Raw genomic sequence first — 19,640 nt, forward strand, 5'->3', positions numbered from 1 at the left:
GAACTTTGGGAAAACCCATTTATTTGTATTTTACATAATTGTGTTCAACTCTCCCCATCCCTCACCCTAAAAAAAAAAAAAAAAAATTCAGCCTAAAGCTGGCAAGGGTCTACAGGGACTAGGGACTCCTGGAAGGACCATATCAGATACTTCCTTGGATTCACACTAGTCCCCTACTTCCTCTTAATATAAGCATAAGGGAAACACCATAAGCTTAACTTAAAATGGATTTGTTTATAATAAGATGTCAACATGATAAAAACACATTAAGACATCTGCAGGGTACAATGAAAAACTACTGCAAAAATCAGCTGTAAAAATAATCTTCATTTAGATGAAAAATACCAGATAGCTCAGGAATGAGCCAATATGTGTCCTTGTGAAGAAGTTTGTATCCCACTGGTGCTTATAAAACATTTCTCAGTTTTTAAAAATATGCTTTCTTTCATGATTTTAGAGGATATAAAATAGTCATACTGGAAATGGCATAATATCATTATGTTTTATATGGTTACATTATCTCCACTCACGCATATAAATTGTCAACTTTATAATTAATTTTGGAACAGGGAGATTGCTTTGAGATAGCCACATAACTGAGATACACAAATACTTTGTAGTGAGAACAGCAGAAATATAAATGAGTGTCATAAATGAGCAGTAGATGATTTTCAAGTTTTCTAAAGCACAGCATTAAAGAACTCTTTTTCAGTGTTAGAACTGGAACCTCATTCCAAATGAGAAAATTGCTAATGTTTAGTATGATTATTATTTTTGTTTTTATTATCACACATATACAAGTGTATATGACATTATGTTCATAAATATGGTTTCTTTGTTTCCTGTGATTATGGGTGGATAGTGAAATGGGAGCATTTAATAAATTTAAAGTTCTGTTTTACTAGGGTGACGCTCCCTTTGATGTTGCTGTTCAGTCATTAAGTCGTGTCTGACTCTTTGTGACTCCCTGGACTGTAGCCTGCTAGGCTCCTTTGTCCATGGAATTCTCCAGGCAGGAATACTGGAGTGGGTTGCCATTTGCTTCTCCAGGGGACCTTCCTGACTCAGGGACTGAACCTGCGTCTTCTACATTGTTGGCAGATCCTTCACTATCCGAGCCACCAGGGAAGCCTGAAGCTCCCCTACCTCACTTAATTTTCTGCATCGCATTAGATTAATGGCAATAAATTGCATTGTAAAAAGGAACCACTGTCCTTTAGAATGTTATAATCTAAGGTGAATTGTGACCAAAACATAGCTATTAATTATTTACACAGTCATAAGGATACATAGACATACCTGTAGATTATTTCTTGGCTCCTAAAATTTGCATCTCATACATACACTTTGGTACTAAAAGGGAGACACTGTATTAACGGTGAACAAATGGAGCACATTACACAATCAGTGTACAACTTTAACTTCTTGTATTGAATGTCACTTCAAATAGTCTGCCTTTTGTTTATATTGCTTAAAGTTTTTCATGAATATGTGCTTATAAAGTTTATTCTTGTATTAATCTTATTTGCTATATAACAAAGCTATGAGCTTCCCTCATAGCTCAGTTGGTAAAGAATCTGCCTGCAATGCAGGAAACCTGGGTTCAGTTCCTGGGTTGGGAAGCCCCTGGAGAAGGAACTGGCAACCCACTCCAGTATTCTTGCTTAGAGAATCCCCATGGACAGAGGAGGCTGGCAGGCTACAGTCCACAGGGTCGCAAGAGTTGGACACAACTTAGCGACTAAACCACCGAACCACCACCACATAACAACATATTTATTTCATACTCATAGGCCTATGAATCGCCTACAGCTTTTTAAAACAATTTATTTTTAATTGGAGGATAATGGCTTTACAATATTGTGTTGGTTCTGCCATAAATCAACATGAATCAGTCACAGGTATATATATTTTCCTTCCCTCTTGAACTTCCCTCCCACCTCCCACCCCTCAAGGTCGTCACCAGATTTGAGCTCTCTGCGTCACACAGCAAATTCCCACTGGCTATCTACTTTAGACATGGTAATGTATATGTTTCAGTGCTGCTCTCTCAGTTCGTCCCACCCTCTCCTTTCTGCAATGTGCCCACAAGTCTGTTCTTTATGTCTGCATCTCCACTGAAAGTAAGTGAAAATGTTAGTCACTCAGTTGTGTCCAACTCTTTGCAACCCCATGGACTGTAGCCCACTAGGCTCTTCTGTCCATGGAATTCTCCAGGCAAAAATGCTGGAGGGGGTAGCCATTCCCTTCTTCAGGGGATCTTTTGGACCCAGGGATCAAACCCAGGTGTTCTGCATTGCAGACAGATTCTTTACCATCTGAGCCACCAACATTGCGAACCCATTGCTGCTCTGCAAATAGGTTCATCAGTACCATCTTTCTAGATTCTCTGTATATAAATTAATATACAATATTTGTTTTTATCTTTCTGACTTATTTCAGAAATAGGCTCTACATTCATCCACTTCCTTGGAACTGACTTAAATTCATTCCTTCTTAGAGGTGAGTAATAACATTCCATTGTACACATGTACCACAACTTTTCTATTTATTCATCTGTCAACAGACATCTGGGTTGCTGCTCCAACCAAAAGACACAGATTGGCTGAATGGATACAAAATGAGATCCCTGTATATGCTGTTTTCAAGAGACACACCTCAGACCTAGGGACACATACAGACTGAAAGTGAGGGGCTGGAAAAGATATTCCATGCAAACAGAAGTCAAAAGAAAGCAGGAATAGCAAGACTCATATAAAATAGACCTTAAAGACCATTACAAGAGACAAGGAAAGACACTACATAATGCCTACAGCTTTGGTGGGCTCTGTAGTTTTTCAGTCTAGGGATATCTGAGGACAACTCTTCTTTTGGCAGAGGTAAGAAATTGAAGAGGCCTTGCCAAAATGCAAGTATATTTAATACCTCTGCAAAGATGGGGTGTAGGTCACATTTGCCCACATTCCATTGGCCAAAGCAAGTTCCTGGGGAAGTACATTCCTCCCATTGTGGGGGAAAGGGAACAGGAGAGTTATAATAATATTAACACACTTTATCAAGACTACAGATTATAAAGTTAAATCATATCCCTGAGCTACAAAAAGAGGTAAATACTAAAACATCATCACAAATCTGAGTAAAAGTTTAATATCTCTTTGAACAGCTACTTACCAGAGACATTACTGTTTGGCAGCCAGAGTGAAAGGTGAGAGAGAAAAGTGCAATAACTAATTCAATCTATAAAAGTAGAAAATGAAATGCATTCTTTCCTCTTTGGGGCTTCCTTAGTACCTGTGCGTCCCTCTATCATGTCGCTTATCACTCTGCTTTCTGACTGTTCATTTCTAAGACAGAGCATTATTGATTATCTTTGTATACCTACTAAATTCCCTGGCATAGAGTAAGCACTCAATGACTGCTGAATGACTAAATGAATTCATGCATACATAACCCAGACTATGTTGCTCTAGTGTTTTAATGTGAAATTATTTATATCTTATAACACTGTAGAACTAACATACATTTTTTTCTGCTCCCCGTTTTCTCTTCCTACCTGGGACTTTTTATCTTTCCTTCTCTCAAGGGGGTTATTTTAAGTAAAATAAGTTGAACATGCTTGGTTTGATAGAGCTCAAGTGTTTCCTTGCTGACAAAAACATTGTGCAGACACACATGTGCACCTGGCTGTGTGTGAGTGTGTGTGTTTGTGTGTGAGGGAGAGAGAGATCTGTGAAGTTTTTACACAATCAGGATATACCTTTAGAGTATTCACTATCCTATCGGTGAAAATCAACTCTTGAACCAAGTTCTTGACACATTTATTTCTTGTGTGATTTGCTTATTGGGAAAACCTCATAACCTTCACATTATGTAGTTATGAGCCTGTCAGGTGGACGATTACCATACTAGAATAGATAAAAAGATTTCAAACAGGTTGTATAATGCAGTGCCTTCACAGTAAATAGCAGACAACATAAAGAAATGAGAAAGCTGATGATAATTCAAAAAAAAAAGCAAAAATGGAAATAGCAGAATGCCAATTGGTTTCTATTACCATTCAACACAAATAATAAACCTTTAAATATCTTTAAAAGTACTGCTAAATTCACTTGGCTAAACTGTGTACTTTTCATGATTCAACTTCACATGAAAGTATTTTCAAGTGAAGTTCATAAAATTCCCATCTTTGCAAGTAATCCAGAAATAATATAGATATAATTTCTATAGTTTCCCCAAACTACAACATTCCAATTCTATAGCTAGTTTTAGATAGACTATATATGTGATGAGAGTGTAAAATATTATTTTAATGTAGCTATACAAAAGGAAACAGAATTTCCTCATGATTTTTACAAATGTTATCTACAGAAAACTTAATTGCTCATGACAAAACTTTTGAGGACTCAAAGGGATGTGATTTCTCAGGTCAAGTGACCTTGTTCTTTTTCCCTCATAAGTTAAAATGTGATAACAGTTTAGAGACTAAATGAATTATCCAAAATCACACAGCAAAGCCAGCTTGCCCCATGAAATATCAGATTTGTCATGAACATTCAGAAGAAGACTTTAACTTTGGAGCTTGGACATATCATGTCAGCAATAGTAAAGTGATTAAAAATAGTTAACATTTGAAATCTCAAAATTCTTTGCTGGGTGTTGAGAAATATTTGCAATACAGTAAGACTGAAAACAAGAAAGATTTGTTTTTATTTGATGATTGACTCTGTTCTAAGGATGTTATCAAATATAAACCCAGCTAAGATTCATGACATAAACTCATGACGTAGAACTTCCAACAGTAAAGGAGTGAGAACATACAAATTCCTGAAGGGATTTATTTTTTAATTTATATTTGAAAAATGTTTCTAACAGATGGGAAAAAGTAAGGATCTATTCACAAAAGTTCTGGCTTATTCCCATGAAAATGCTCCATTTATTGAATAGGAAATAAGGTATCCAATGTACTTTTAACCAAACTAAGACTTCATTTCTCCAATTTATAAAAGCTGTTCATTGCTTCTACTAACAGTCCAAACATTTTCTCATCTGATACCTCTCAGTAGGCTGGACTCTTTAACCAAGCTCAAACATAAATGTTTTTGGCATCTTCTTGCATGAAGAAGACAGAAAAAGCCGTCTCTTTTCAAAGCTGAGATTCTAGTGAGTGGCAACGTTGGGGGCCATTTAGTGTGACAAGAAACTTGCCAGACTGGCATGTTCTTGGTATATTCAATGCTATGACAACCTTTTATTCAGGTAAAAACCTGGAGTTTGCTACGGTGTGCCCAATGTTTTTAGAATGAATTTTGAACCTGTGAAGATAAGCCAGAAATCTTTAAACTCTTGAAACTGTTCTTAAAACCTTTAGACTCTGGATTAAACAGGAATGGAAAACAGGGGTAAACATCAAAAAGGTAGAATTTACTGGCAAACTAAGAGGGAAAGTAAGGAACCACTGGTGAGCTTGGATTTATGAGTAACACAGAGAGCACTTCCAGCAATAACTCAGGGTAGAAACTGAATTTTGTATTCAAGGAACATAATCAATGTTGTGACTCAGAAACAGATTTCTTACAGACAGATTTGATTGATTCTGTCTCAAAAAAAGTTTCTTTGCCTTCCAGCTTGTTTTCACTAAGCAATCATCATACCAGTTAGCTTTTGTTCTGTGGGCATCATAAAGATTTTAAACTGAAGAAGTAAAGAAAAGGGCAGGAAAAAATGCATAATCACAGTCTTTTCTTTCTTTCTTTTTTTTTTTTTACAAGTCTATGTTTCTGAGGGTATTTATATTAGACCTAACAAAAGTAGGTACCAAAAATCATGTAACTTCTCGCCTATGTAACTAAAGAGAGTTTGGTGAAAGAAATATAATAAGCTTCTGTTTCATCCATGAGCAGTTTTAATCCATGAGTTAAAAAACAAGTTACTGCTCTCTAAATTGTTTCCAGAGTACAGATTTCCTTGAGAAGGTAAGAGCCTTCAGGGCATTATTCATGAGATAGTTCTTTTATATCTAGCAGGGTAGGCATTCAAAAATCCTTGAGGCTTGAATTATATTCTGAAAAATAACATTTAACTTACTCCAAAAGGTCCTCTAATGATTCAATTTTATAATACGCCAAAAAACAATTAACTGGAAAAAAAAGTCATGTTAAAAGTAGTTGTAAATTTGAGACAAGTGAATTGTATCAGTTAAAAAAATCCCTCCAATTAAAAAAAAAACACTTCATTATTCCTCAAACAAACCTTTGAAATAGTTTGTAAAAGGCTTGAAATGTACTTTTTAAAAAGAGAAAGTGAAAGTTGCTCAGCCGTGTCTGACTCTGCAACACCATGGACTGTAGTCCATGGAATTCTCCAGGACAGAATAATGGAGTGGGTAGCCTTTCTCTTCTCCAGGGGATCTTATCGACCCAGTAATCGAACTGGGGTCTCCTGCACTGCAGGCAGATTCTTTATCAACTGAGCTATCAGGAAAATACTTACAGTGCTTTTTAAAAATTCCTTATGAGGATAAACTCAAAGCCATATTTCTAAGAATATGGTTAAAGATAGCTTTGAATTCTTTTTTTTTTTTTTCTGGAAAAATTCATGAGAGATGCTGTGATGTTTTCCATTATACATCGTAACTTTTAGGATTTCCCTATGTCTGTAGATAAGTATGCCTGAAATTCTACACAACTTATTACATAATCTATGTGAGAGATCAGGTAGATCAAGCAATGAGAGAGTAAAGGAGCAGAATCATTGTGGAGATGCCAACCACACACTCACTTCTCGAATTCTGGCAAGGGCACCAAAGTGTCCAATTTGCAGACAGTCCTCCCCCCGAGCACGCCTTGTTCTCCCTCCTCCCTTTATCCCAGGAACAGGAGAAGCCTTCTAGAATGAAGACACAAAGAGAAAACACAAAGTGGATGTATCGCTGATCCTGTTTGTGACACAATTGACCTGTGCTGTCTACACTGTCCACACTGTCCACTGAACCCAGGGTGGGCAAGGTGTGAGCTAAGAGGCTCGAAGGAGACTCGAGGAGCTGTAGGAACTGCAGACACTTTTATTCTCTCCTGGCTGGCATGGCAGCCATAATACAGCCTCTCTCGTGGCTGATGCAACAGCCGTAGCAGCAGCCATAACATAACCTCATATAACATAACCAAGATGCCACTCCAGTGTAGCCCCAGTGCCATAGCAGCCAGGGCTTTCACGGTGGAACCCCTACAGGCATACCGCACAAAGCAGCTCGTGACCAGCTCGTAACCATTTGGGTTACCTTCACCAGGGACATCTTCCACTTTTCCAAAGAGCAAGAGGCTGTGGGGTGAGAGAGCCTGACCACACAGGCCATCGTGGCTAATTTGCTCTTTTCCTACAGAGGAGGAAATTAAAGCTGCCTCCAGTCTTTGGGAAAGTGGAAGATGTCCCCAGTGAAGGTAACTCAAATGATAGAAGAAAGTAGAAAAGACACATACAATTGACTTGAGCTACTCAGTTATGAGGTATTCCAGAGGCTCAGTGATAAAGAATCTGCCTGCCAAAACAAGAGACTCAGGAGAGGCAAGGTGTCCCTGGGTCAGGAGGATACCCTAGAGGAGGAAATGGCAACCCACTTACAACGTTCTTGCCTGGAGAATGCCATGAACATGCAGCCTAGTGGGCTGCAGTCTATGGGGTCACAAAGAGCTGGACACGGCTGAGCCACTGAGCACACACACATATGTGCTCAGTTCCTGTGTGCAGGGAGCAGGGATACTGCTTATGACTGTGTGGCTGATGTCCTCAGTATGTTGCGCAGTCTTTTCCCTGAGAAATCCACTGCAAGTTCTGCATTGTAACAAGGGCCTATAGACTAAGAGAACAAAGTCACCTTCTCAATTATTAGAGCTGTTGCTGGAAAGAGAAAAAAAAAAAAACTCTTCCTCCTTAATTTTGAGGATCAGGATGGCAGTAGAGGGTGCCAGGTGGGCAAGCAGTGCTGAGTATCACTGGGAAATGGAAACATTTGTGGGTCAAGAGGGCTCCATAGAGGTCAGAACTCAATAAAACCTCAGGGGGTTCCTGAAATAGTTTTGTTTGCTTCCAAGACTAGCATGACCTGAGGAAATAAGCATCATTTTAAAAATAAAACTATTATTTTCTTTAGAGTTTAGTTTATGAAGGACATTATTGTATCCGTCTATCTCACACAAATAATTATTTCTGGCTCTAAACAGTAATAGATTAAATGAGTGGATTTACTTTGTACAAAAGGCCAAGTCTGAATTCCCTTTGGACTTGGTAGTGGAAATAATGCTCCTTCTTTCCTTCTTTTATTCATTCATGAAATATTTAAAGAATACCTAGTGAATAAGACTCAGTGGAGCAAAAGATGATCATAAATAGTTACTAATTTATGCAAATATTGTGCAAATGCAGTAGATTGATTGTTTAATAAAATAAACCATAACAGAAGAGTGTGGCTTGACAGCTCTCGCCAGTGGGAAAGGGTAGAATTGTGCCAAGTGATCTAGGAACTGGTAGTGGTGTGTGCTACCCAAGTGTAGCAGTACACAGGAAAGTGGAGACTCACAACACATGGGCAAACAATGAAGAACAGAAGTTCTCTTGTTCTTAGGCTTTTGTTGATACTCTACATCAATAACATCCCCAAAAGTGATAATTACACAGAAGAGATATATTAATAGCCCTAGTAACAGAATGCCAGAGTGAAAGATTAATTCTAGCCAAGAGTGATTAGGGAATTCTTTGTGAAGGTGGAAAAAGATGGGCATGATTACATGATATAAGACTTTAAAAGGTAAGATAACTCTTTAATTATTGAGCAACACATTCTTAAAACATTTATTGAGAACCTAGGTACTTGGGATACAAAGATAAACAGGATAAAACCCACACCCTTGACTATTTCAGGCAGGGAGAAATGTTTTTCTGCCTGGAAACAGAAGGAAAAAAACCAACAGTGCCACAAAACAAACACAATGTTATAGCAGACAGTGCCAGAAGAGAAATGACAGAGGGCCTTATAGGAATAAACCAAAAGGAGCCTTCAGTGCTTCCAGGAGGGAGTAGGTAAACTGAGGCCAAGTTATGCCGGAACTAAGATGTCATTCAGATATTACTTGTTCAATTAATATGCATGAAGCACCTATGATTTTCACAGTGCTTGCTCTCAAGGAATTAATAGTCAAATAGTGGCCCAGACATATGGATAAGTACAGTGATGGATCTAATTAAGTGTAATTTAGCATTATTATTAATAGACGCATGATGGTCAAATGCATCTGGGAAGTTGAGGAAAGCCTACCAAGAGAAGATGAATTTTGAATAGAGGAAGTGAATGTGTTACTGATACAGAGTCCAAGCTCACTTGCTCTGCTTGCCACACAACAGGCCAATGAACCCGAGAGAAGAGGGGTTGAGGTAAGGAAGAGACTAACTGGGAGGCTGGCTGACTGAGAAAATGGCAGGATAGACCCTCAAAATAACCATCTTATGGGGGCTGAATGCCAGATTCAGTCTATCAGAGATTGAGGCAGGTGAGAAAGCAAAGCGAAAAGGCCATTAATTTTGCAAACATCTCCCAGAATGGCAAGCCTCAGGCAGGGAATGTATTAATTTCTTCCTTCCTGCCATCCACTGGTGGACAGGGTTCTGAACAAAGTCACTTTAAACAGTTAGGCAGAGGGGCAGGATTCTCTGAGGTCAGGCCATTCTGTATGATTACAATAACAAAAGCAACCAAAAGCAAGTCATATAAACAGTTCCAACATGGAGTCAGAATTGGCTTCTTCTCTGCAACAAATGTTGAAACTGTCTGTTAGGCAGACTGTGATTTAGAGTACCAAGGACTAAAGAGGTTCCAGACAATGAGAACAAAGGGAGCACAGGTACAGTCTAACTACAGCTTGCTGTGTACAAAAAACAGAAAGAAATCTGATATGAGGAACATGCGGTTGTCAGGGATCAGATTGAGGGCCTTGAATGCAGACTTAAAGACTTGGAATTTGATGCTGCAGACGAGCACTTTTTAAACTGGATTTCACAAAGTCCTTGAATTCCAAGGACATAGCTCAGGAAGATGAAGGTACTTCCCCTAAAGGGCAGATTTTAGGGATCCATGGATTCTAGTATAAACATTTAATCTTTAGACAATGCAAAGTGTGTGAATATTTTGAAGGAAGGAAGTGATAAACTAAGAAAGTTTTTAGAAGATTCAGCCATCACAATTTCATCATCCAGAATTGTCCCATTTCTCTATAATTAACCATACTAAATCCTATTCATTCTTTTTCTTGAGTATCTCTAAAATTCATCCATTCCTCTCCTTTCCTACTAGAACTGTCACTGCCATCAGTTTTCTTCTGGTTAAACACAAAAACCTTTAACTAACTGTCCTACACTTTTCAGTCAATCCTATCCACAACTTTTTATTACTTACTGTACCATTTTTGTAGCCATAAAATTAAAAAATGCTTGCTCCTTGGAAGAAAAGCTATGACCAAACTAGACAGCAGATTAAAAACAGAGACATTACTTTGCTGACAAAGGTCCATCTAGTCAGAGCTACAGTTTTTACAGTAGTCATGTATGGATGTCAGAGTTGGACTATAAAGAAACCTGAGCACCAAAGAATTGATGCTTTTGAACTGCGGGTGTTGGAGAGGATTCTCGAGAGTCCTTTGGACAGCAAGGAGATCAAACAAGTCAATCCTAAAGGAAATCAGTCCTGAATATTTATTGGAAGGACTGATGCTGAAGCTGAAACTCCAATATTTTGGCCACCTGATATGAAGAACTGACTCATTGGAAAAGACTTTGGTGATGGGAAAGATTGAAGGCAGGAGGAGAAGGGGGCAACAGAGGATTAGATGGCTGGATGGCATCATCGACTGGATGGACATAAGTTTGAGCAGGCTCCCGGAGCTGGTGGTGGACAGGGAAGCCTGGCGCGCTGCAGTTCATGGGGTTGCAAAGAGTCAGAGACAACTGAGTGACTGAACTGAACTGATTTCACCATTTTGAAATTTACTAATTTAACATTTTGCAATTTACGTCTATATGTTTTCCAGTGGAGTATAAGTTCCTGAAAGGAAGTATGGAAGTTCCTTAAGGACTGTCAACATGGGATCCACTAATAAACCTTCTATAGTTATTCACTCTATCATACACCATCATTTTTTCCTTTTCTACATGATCATTCCTATCAACATATAAGCATGTTGTATTTTTCTTCACCCTAAAAAAACCCACCCTTGTATCCAAATTCGCCTTTGCTATGGCCCCTTCATAGCAAAACTCAAAAATTTCTCTGCTTAATTTCATGACAAAAGATAAAAGAATTGTATATAGTCACCTTCTCCACTTCTTCAACTTTTTCATAAGCTCACTCCATTCTTTAATCTTCAGCATTCTGCTGCAAAGTCATTTGTCAAGGTCATCAAATCCAACCAGCAACTCTTCATTCTCATTTCACTTGATCTCTTGGAATCATCAGACATAGTTGATAAGTTTGTTGAAGTGGTTGATGACAGTTTTTTTAATGTCCTCCCACTTTATTTTTTGATCACATGGCACGTGGGATCTTAGTTCCCTGACCAGGGATCAGATCCACACCTCCTGCATTGGAAGCACAGAATCTTAACCACCAGACTGCCTGGGAAGTCCCTTCCTTCCTCTTTTCAGCATCTTTTGCTAACTTCTCTTCCTTTTACATATCTCTAAACCTGGGATGTCTCAGTCTGAGAACCTCTTCCTTTTGCTGTTTATATTTATTTCCTAAGTGATCTCCAGCTGACTATTTTGAAATATTTTCAGACTGGACTTGTCCCTGGAAGTTCAGTCTTGTGTCAGCCACCTACTTGACATATTCTTTAGAATTTCTATTAAACATCTCATGTTCACCATGATCAAAACAGAATTTTGTCCACCATCCTTCCCTTCTTCCCAACTAATTTCTCATGAAGTCTTCCACACATCAGTCTATGGCACCCTTGTTCGTCTAGTTGCGTGGACCCCCAAACCTAAGTCTTCGGTCCTCTTTTGTGATTTTTCTTACATCTCTCATCCAACTATTAGCAAATTCTCTTGGTGCTAATATAAAAATATATGCCAAATCTGAATGCTTGTCACCATCTTCATTGTAACTACCATTGTGTCAACTGCTATCAGCACTCATCTGTTCTACTACAATGGCCTCTTAGTTAGCTGCTTTTCTTCCACTTTGTCCCCTTAGACTCTTTCCCACACAGCCATCTGAAGAGATCCTTCACATTTATATCACATCACTCTTCTGTTCAAAAACCTTCCCAAAATATGTGATTACACTTTGAAAGAAAATTCAAATTTTTTAACATAGCCTACCCCAGATGACCTGGCTCCAGGCACTCTAACTGCAAACCCCACCAGTCTCATTCTTGTACTTACCACTTTGGGCACACTGACCTTCTCACTATTCCTCCAATATGCTATTTGTACTGTCTCAGGGCCTTTGGGCTTGCTTTTCCTTCTGTCTGGAATGCTCTTGTCCCAGATATTTCCATGACTCCTTCCTTCTTTATCAGGTTTCTGCTCTATACATTCTCAGCAAGACTTTCTCTGACCATCTATATGAAATGCATACTCAACCTTCCCCCTTCCCCACTTTCATCTTTGTATCTATTTATTCTGCTTATTTTCCTCTACAGCTCTTACCACTAACAGTATATTATACGACACATCTGTTTGCTTATTGTCTGCCTCTCCCACTAGAATGTGAAAAAGACGCTCTCTTTGACCTAAGTCTTGTCATGCTCCTTTAAACCCAAATAGGCCCAATTTTTGGACATGTCCTCGAGAGCTCAAGTTTAGCAAGAATCCTGTTAAGCTGGTGGCACTAGTCATAAAGAACCCACCTGCAATGCAGGAGACCAGAGTTTAATACCTGGGTTCGGAAGATCCCCTGGATAAGTAAATGGCTACCCATTTCAGTATTCTTGCCTGGAGAATCCCATGAACAGAGGAGCCTGGCAGGCTACAGTCCACGGGGCTGCAAAGATCTGGACAGGACTGATCGACTAAGCATATACACCTATACAAGCTGTTGAGTTTGGTTCAGCCAGAATAATCACCCTCAATATCCAATAAAATTCCTTATCCTCACCATCACCTTGGCCTTCTTTCAGCAAGGATCCTGTTAGGTTAGTTGAACAAAAAATTACCCTAGCCTCCCAGTAGTTTTCTGTTCACCGATATTCCCACACAGCTCCTTGGCTACAGATCCCCACCTTTCTTTGTTGTATTCAGAGTGGAGCCCAAGCCAATCTCTCTCACCTTCTGTAATACCCCATTACAGTAGTCCCTACAGATATAGTCAACTTAGCTTCTTTAAAACTGCTGTGAATAGCTTTTCTTTAACAAATGCTAACATCATGAGTGATAAATGAGACAAGGAGCAGATGTCTTGTTCACTACTATATCCCCAGTGCCTAAAACAGTATCTAGCACACAGCTGGCACTTAGTACATCTTTTTTTCAATGAATGTGTATATTTAGAACAAGGAGCAATATACCCAAAGAATCTGGGAATCTTTACTTGGTAAGATCACTAGTTTTATACCACTTTAAAAACATTTCAACATTTAAAAAATAAAGGGTGAAAAGTTTATTAATGAATGCATGCATGCTCAGTCACTTCAGTTGTGTCCAACTCTATGGGACCCCATGGACTGTAGCCCACCAGGCTTCTCTGTCCATGTGATTCTCCAGGCAAGAATTCTTGAGTGGTTTGCCATTTCCCTCTTCCAGGGGATCTTCCCAACCTAGGGATCGAACACACATCTCCTAAGTCTCCTGCACTGCAGGCAGATTCTTTAGCACTGAGCCACCAGGGAAGCCCCTTAATGAATGCAACACAGTTAATTTCAGAGAATCAGAACCTCAGAATTAAGAGCCCTTGAGGCGCCCCTAGTGCTTGCCCATAGAAAAGAAATAGAAATCTCGGGCTATTTTTTTAGGTCTTTAATCTTGGAGGGAGAGTTACTTAAATATATATTAGGAGCATTAGGAAATTTTGGAATTAGCTAATTGGTCTTAATGTTTGCACTAATTAATCATGTTAAAGCTTTGTAGTTAATGTTCACAGGATGGAACCAAAAAGCCAAAGTATTAATACCCACTGGGGGTCATTAAAAGTGTATTATAAAAGACTTTAGATAATGTGTATACTCTATAGTTTCCAACACACAGCTATAACATAGATGATAACCATGTCAAGATGACATTGGTATCACTTTATTCAAACCTCACTAGTCCAAAAGCACAGTATAGCTAGGCACTGAAGCCATGCCAGGGCGGAAAGAATTGATTTAATTGATCTAAAAGTATGTTTGAGTTTTTTTTTTTTCTTTTTTTCAGACAAGCTGTCAACACACACATGAAAGCCAAGATTCTAAAAATGCTGTTAGATCCATAATGTTTATACAGCAAAGCAAACAACCTTTATTATCCCAATTAATGCATCTGGCCATGGAGAAAATCTGATCCAAAATGTTATATTTTTTTTAACTACACCGAAAAAAATGTTGACTCATAGTGAAGCAATTTAGAAACATACTCAGATGAAAATGAAAATGAGTTACATTAAACTTAATATTTGTTATTAGAATACCTGCTAAAAATAACATCACAAAGTTTTATACTTCCTTTAAAGTGTTTTAATGGTTGTCAAATGTATTGTATCTACTTATTTTTTGGAAGACTGTTGGCAGGTAATATTACCCTCTCAATCTTACACACCAATAATAATAAATGTCAAGAGGTAAAACATGTGTAGGGAAAGTAACGTACCAAGATCAGTTTGTTGAGATACCTCGTACTATAGCTTATAGTACTTCATAGTAATCTCCCTTTTTCCTCTGATTGTTTCATTCTAAAATGAGCTGTGGATTTGGGAACTGAATTTCCTAACACTACTAGTTTTACCAATGAGATGTAAATCGATCTGTTTAAGGACACACTAAGTGATTAAGCTGAGACATGAACTCAGGATTTTTGTTTCTAAATACTATGCTTCCTACAACACCATACCATCATACTTTGATGATCAAGAATAATTGTTAAACTAAATCCAACAGGGTTTAGAATATTCAACAGGTAAAATGACCTACTTATTAAACAACAAATGACACTTATTAAAGAGGGAGGAAAAAAGTCACAGATTAAAAGAAACATAAGATGCATCTCTATAAAATGCTATTCAAAAATCTTGATTAGAATAAACCAAATGTACAGTTATTCTTAAGACAATCAAGAGAAATTGAACACAAAATGGGTGGTTTATAATAGTAAGGAATTATTGTTAATCTTGTTAGATATGATAATAGTAGCATTGCTATGCTAAAAAGAAGTCCTTATCTACTAGCAGTGTATACTGAAGTATTTACCAGTGAAACAGCAAACAAATAATTTCAATAAAATACCCTATGAAACAAAAAAAGTGAAAAAATAGGTTGCTAAATGAAATAATACTGATAGTCATTAAGGGTGGGAGTTATTTATCCTACTTTGGTGTATGTTTGAAATTTTTCATAATAAAAATAAAAAAGAAGCAATTACTGAACTAATACTACCTATAAGACACCATCAGCACACTTTATTAATCAGTGAGTGTCCAACTTTCTTTTTATTTTAAATTGGAGAACAATAATAGGAAAGAATACCTTATCATGAGTCTCTAAGGTCCTATATGTTCTGGGTTCTGCCCATCTCCAATCTCACTAATGACTGCTATACCAAAAATTCTGCTTTCTATTCAATACATGTGCATGTGAAATCAAATGCTATTAAGTTTGACTTATTTTTCAAATGCTCTTCCCTGTATTCTTGCTACTTGGTTCTGCATTTTGGTAATCTTTTCCTTTAATCTAATTCAATAAATATTTCGGGAATGATATACTAGGTTCTGTCAAGTCCCAGGAGCAGCAGAAAGGGTATGTTATTTTCACATGTATATGAAATATTTAGTTTGTATATGAAATGTGAAAGGTATATGAAATATTCACATATATAATAATAGAATTGATAGATGCTATATCAATTCTATGAAAAAAGTGCCATGTAGATCCTAAATAGGAAGATGTGAACAAAAATTTGATCAATCACGTTAGAGGAAGGACAGAATTATCTTTCTATTCTCTCTATAAAAATATAAAATATGAAGAGACAATCAAAGAATACACAGCCAAAATTTGTAGAAAGCATGTATTATAGAGATAGGTGGAATAATTAATTTATAAAAATGTTATTTTTTCTGGATTTGGTAAGTTTGTGTTATTTGTTAACTTCAAAAATTTTGTAGACTTAATTTCAAATATTTACTTATATCTCCAACTTTGTATTTTTTCATTAAGGAGGTTCTGCCTCATTGTATAAACTTCAGGTGCCACACAAGCTTAATCCACTGAAGAAACAGCCTGTGACTTACTAGGGTACATCTGTGCTGAGGATACATCCATCAGTGAATAAAAAGAGAGGGGAAGAAACTCTTTTGTGCAGCTTACCTTCTAGTCGCAAGAGATAGACAAAACAAAAATATAATAAACAAGTAAATTAAACAGTATGTCAGAAGGTTCAGCTCAGTCGCTCAGTCGTGTCTGACTCTTTGTGACCCCATGAATCGCAGCACGCCAGGCCTCCCTGTCCATCACCAACTCCCGGAGTTCACTCAGATTCACGTCCATCGAGTCAGTGATGCTAGTGCCATGGAAAAAGCAGAGAAGGGCTAGGGGAATGGAGAATGCAGAATAGAGAACGCAGGTGCGTGGTCAGAGTAGGTAAGCCTCAAGGAGAAGCAAAAAATCAAAGAAAGTGGTTATTGATAATACCAATGGAATCTAGTTAAGTGTATTTGTTTAGGTGGTGCTCCATTATTCTCTCACTCAGGTCCCCAGTACAGAGGATTTGAAGTCAAGTAACTCCAAAGTTACCATAGTAAGAGGGTGAAGCAGTAATAGCTGGACCTGGTTAAGAACTGAACAGCTTCCCAGGGGACAGTAATCTCAGAGACTGGTACTGAACAACAAGCGGACACTAAAAAAAACATCACTGGAAAACAATAAAATGGGGTCTGTTGTATTCACTAGGACTTCTTGGGGGGTGGTGAGACCCTCCCCAAGTGGCATGGCTCCTTAAGGAGATTCAATCTGATGAATTCTCACTTTGTACTATTGGGTAGGAGAGGCAAATATGGAATCACAATTGAAATTATTCAGGCAACAGAAGGCTGAGTGATGCCACCAAGAATTGTCCTTTCCCATTGTTATCACCCACTTAGCATTCCATCCATCCTCTAAACGAAAGTCATGAAAACAGATAAAAATACAAGATTAAGTACATACTGTTGCCATTCCCTAAAAATAATAAAAACCTGACAATGAAACTATAACTGTAAAAAATTTGTTTTTAGAGCATCACATACTCTTTTTTATATGGGTAGCTGTTTCATAGTAGAAACACAAAAGGACAGGTCAGAACTGGATATGAGTTCTGAGTCTGCCACTTAGTTGATTTGCGTTGGGAAAATCACAAAGGGAATATCTAGGTTTTATCATCATAAAATGGGGATAATAATGTTTCTATTATGAAAACTAACTGAGATAATTGCATTTAAATGAGCTTTTTAATCTATGAAGTGTCACCCACTTGTTTGGTATAATAATAAAACTACAAAGTAGTTCATAGTTGCTAGGTAAGGATCATAGTTATGTGGCATATAATAAATAAATGTAATTATCCACCAATAGTTAATACAGTGCAGAATGCTTTAAAATTTCTTTATAGGCTGCCTTCATAAAGTTTCAAGAAAGCAATCTAATAGTCTTTAATATCTTTTACTGGGATGTTAAAAAAAGTGACACATTCATCTTATTTCTCAAAAGCAGAACAGATATTTTATCTTACTTGAATAAATACCGAAGGAGTGATCCTTAACAAAATACCAGTATCAAAATAACTGGCTATTTTCCTCCAATTGCCAGCTAGGTAGAGTGATTCTTAAATGATACTTCTTGTCAGCAAGAAAGATGATCCCAAGAATGAACAGAAATAGCCTCTGTTCAACAGCTGTGATGTCTATAATTTATAAGCCATGATCATCTCTCATCAGATTGGCTTGGTGTGCAGAATAGATGCAAGTTTGCAATTTGCATATTCATCACTTCTCAGAAAAGGAACTTGTGTTGCATCTTATCCTTTTTAATACATTTCTCTCTTTACCAATAAATAATGCAATGAGACTTACAATTTGAAGAATGTGACCTTGAAACTCTACTGTCATACACATAGGTAAAAGATGTTCAACTAATCCTTAAACATTTATTCCCAATAGGCAAATGATTTTTAAGCACTGACAGGCAACACTGGAAACTAGGAGACTGAAGGAAGGAAAGAAGAAAGGAGAGGAGAAGGGAGGGCGGGAGGAGTAATCACTGTACTTACTGTATCTTGGCAGTTTTTAAGGCTCTGCCTGCTTCTAGTTTCCTCTTGCCGTTTCCTCACTCCCCCTTCAATCTTTACCTTTAATTTGTGCCCTTACATTGCCCTTGTCCCTTAGGTAGCTTACTCCCCAAGCTCACTACGTTCAGTTTCCCGCTTCAGTTTCTTCCACTATTTCCCTCTTGTGCAGCTCTATCACAATTTCTTTGCTATATATACTTGATTAGTTGTGTCTAACTCTTTTGCGACCCCATGGACTGCAGCCCGCCAGGCTTCTCTGTCTATGGGAATTCCCAGGCAACACTATCGGAGTGGATTGCCATTTCCTTTTCCCTGGGATCTTCTCAACCCAGGGATCAAACCCTTGTCTCCTAGGCGGATTCTTTACCACTGAGCCTCCTAGAAAGCCCATATATTTATATGTCTAAAATACAGTTGAGCAAATATTGGGACTGATTGGTGAACTTTGTGCAAATTAGTTAGAACGGAGAGCTCTAGAGAGGGTATCTCCTCCATAACTGAGAATTAGACAGAACGTAGAGGAGAATCAGTGAAGCCAGCAGAGTTGGCTTTTTTTGTTTGTGCCCTGGTGACCTGTATGAAAACAGTGCGTGACTCCAAAAGCTTCCTTGTGACTCTCCTCCGACTGACCTTCGATCAAGGCCCTTCCCCACTGCCGCCAGCCCTGACTTCCCTCGGACCCACACACTGCTTTTCACGCCCCTCTCTCCCCACACTTCAGGCCTGTTTCTCTTCCCCAGGTTCTATTAATACTTCCATTGCTTTCCACTCGCCAAGATTCGGCCCAAATCTCACCCTCTCATTCGCACCGTCAGGTTCTGCTAGAGGGCCCCTTAACCCGGCTCCCACCCCAGGGCCCCTCCTCCAGGTAGCGAGGCGACATCCTTCCCCCTCCCCGCTCCGCGCACACCTGTCGGCCTCCGACCTCCCCCGCACCGAGCGCCCACGCTCCCTCCACTGCGCCCCCAGGGCCCTGGCCCCGGGCCCACGCCGGCCTCACGCCCGCCCAGGGGCCTCGGCGCGCCCCCGCCCCTGCCCCCCACCTGCTCGCGTCCCCCCTCCCCCCGCCCCGCCCCGCCCCGCCCCGTCTCGCCTGGTCCCCAAGTCTCGGGCCCCCGCCCCCCGCGGGCCCGCTGCACTGTGGGTAG

The 19,640-nt window shown here is 38.8% G+C and overlaps 1 long non-coding RNA gene across 2 annotated transcripts in view; it reads right to left on the reverse strand.

The window, feature by feature from the left end:
• LOC105608340 (uncharacterized) overlaps positions 1–19,520 on the reverse strand; it is a 46,898-nt gene extending 27,378 nt beyond the window's left edge. For both annotated transcript variants that reach the window (XR_003589497.3, XR_006059632.2), the window contains exon 1: positions 11,357–19,520. This is a non-coding gene — a long non-coding RNA (uncharacterized LOC105608340). The remainder of the gene's footprint in view (positions 1–11,356) is intronic.
• Positions 19,521–19,640: the final 120 nt, after the last annotated feature.

Source organism: Ovis aries, chromosome 1, assembly GCF_016772045.2.
Source record: "Ovis aries strain OAR_USU_Benz2616 breed Rambouillet chromosome 1, ARS-UI_Ramb_v3.0, whole genome shotgun sequence".
In the NCBI taxonomy this organism is placed as follows: domain Eukaryota; kingdom Metazoa; phylum Chordata; class Mammalia; order Artiodactyla; family Bovidae; genus Ovis; species Ovis aries.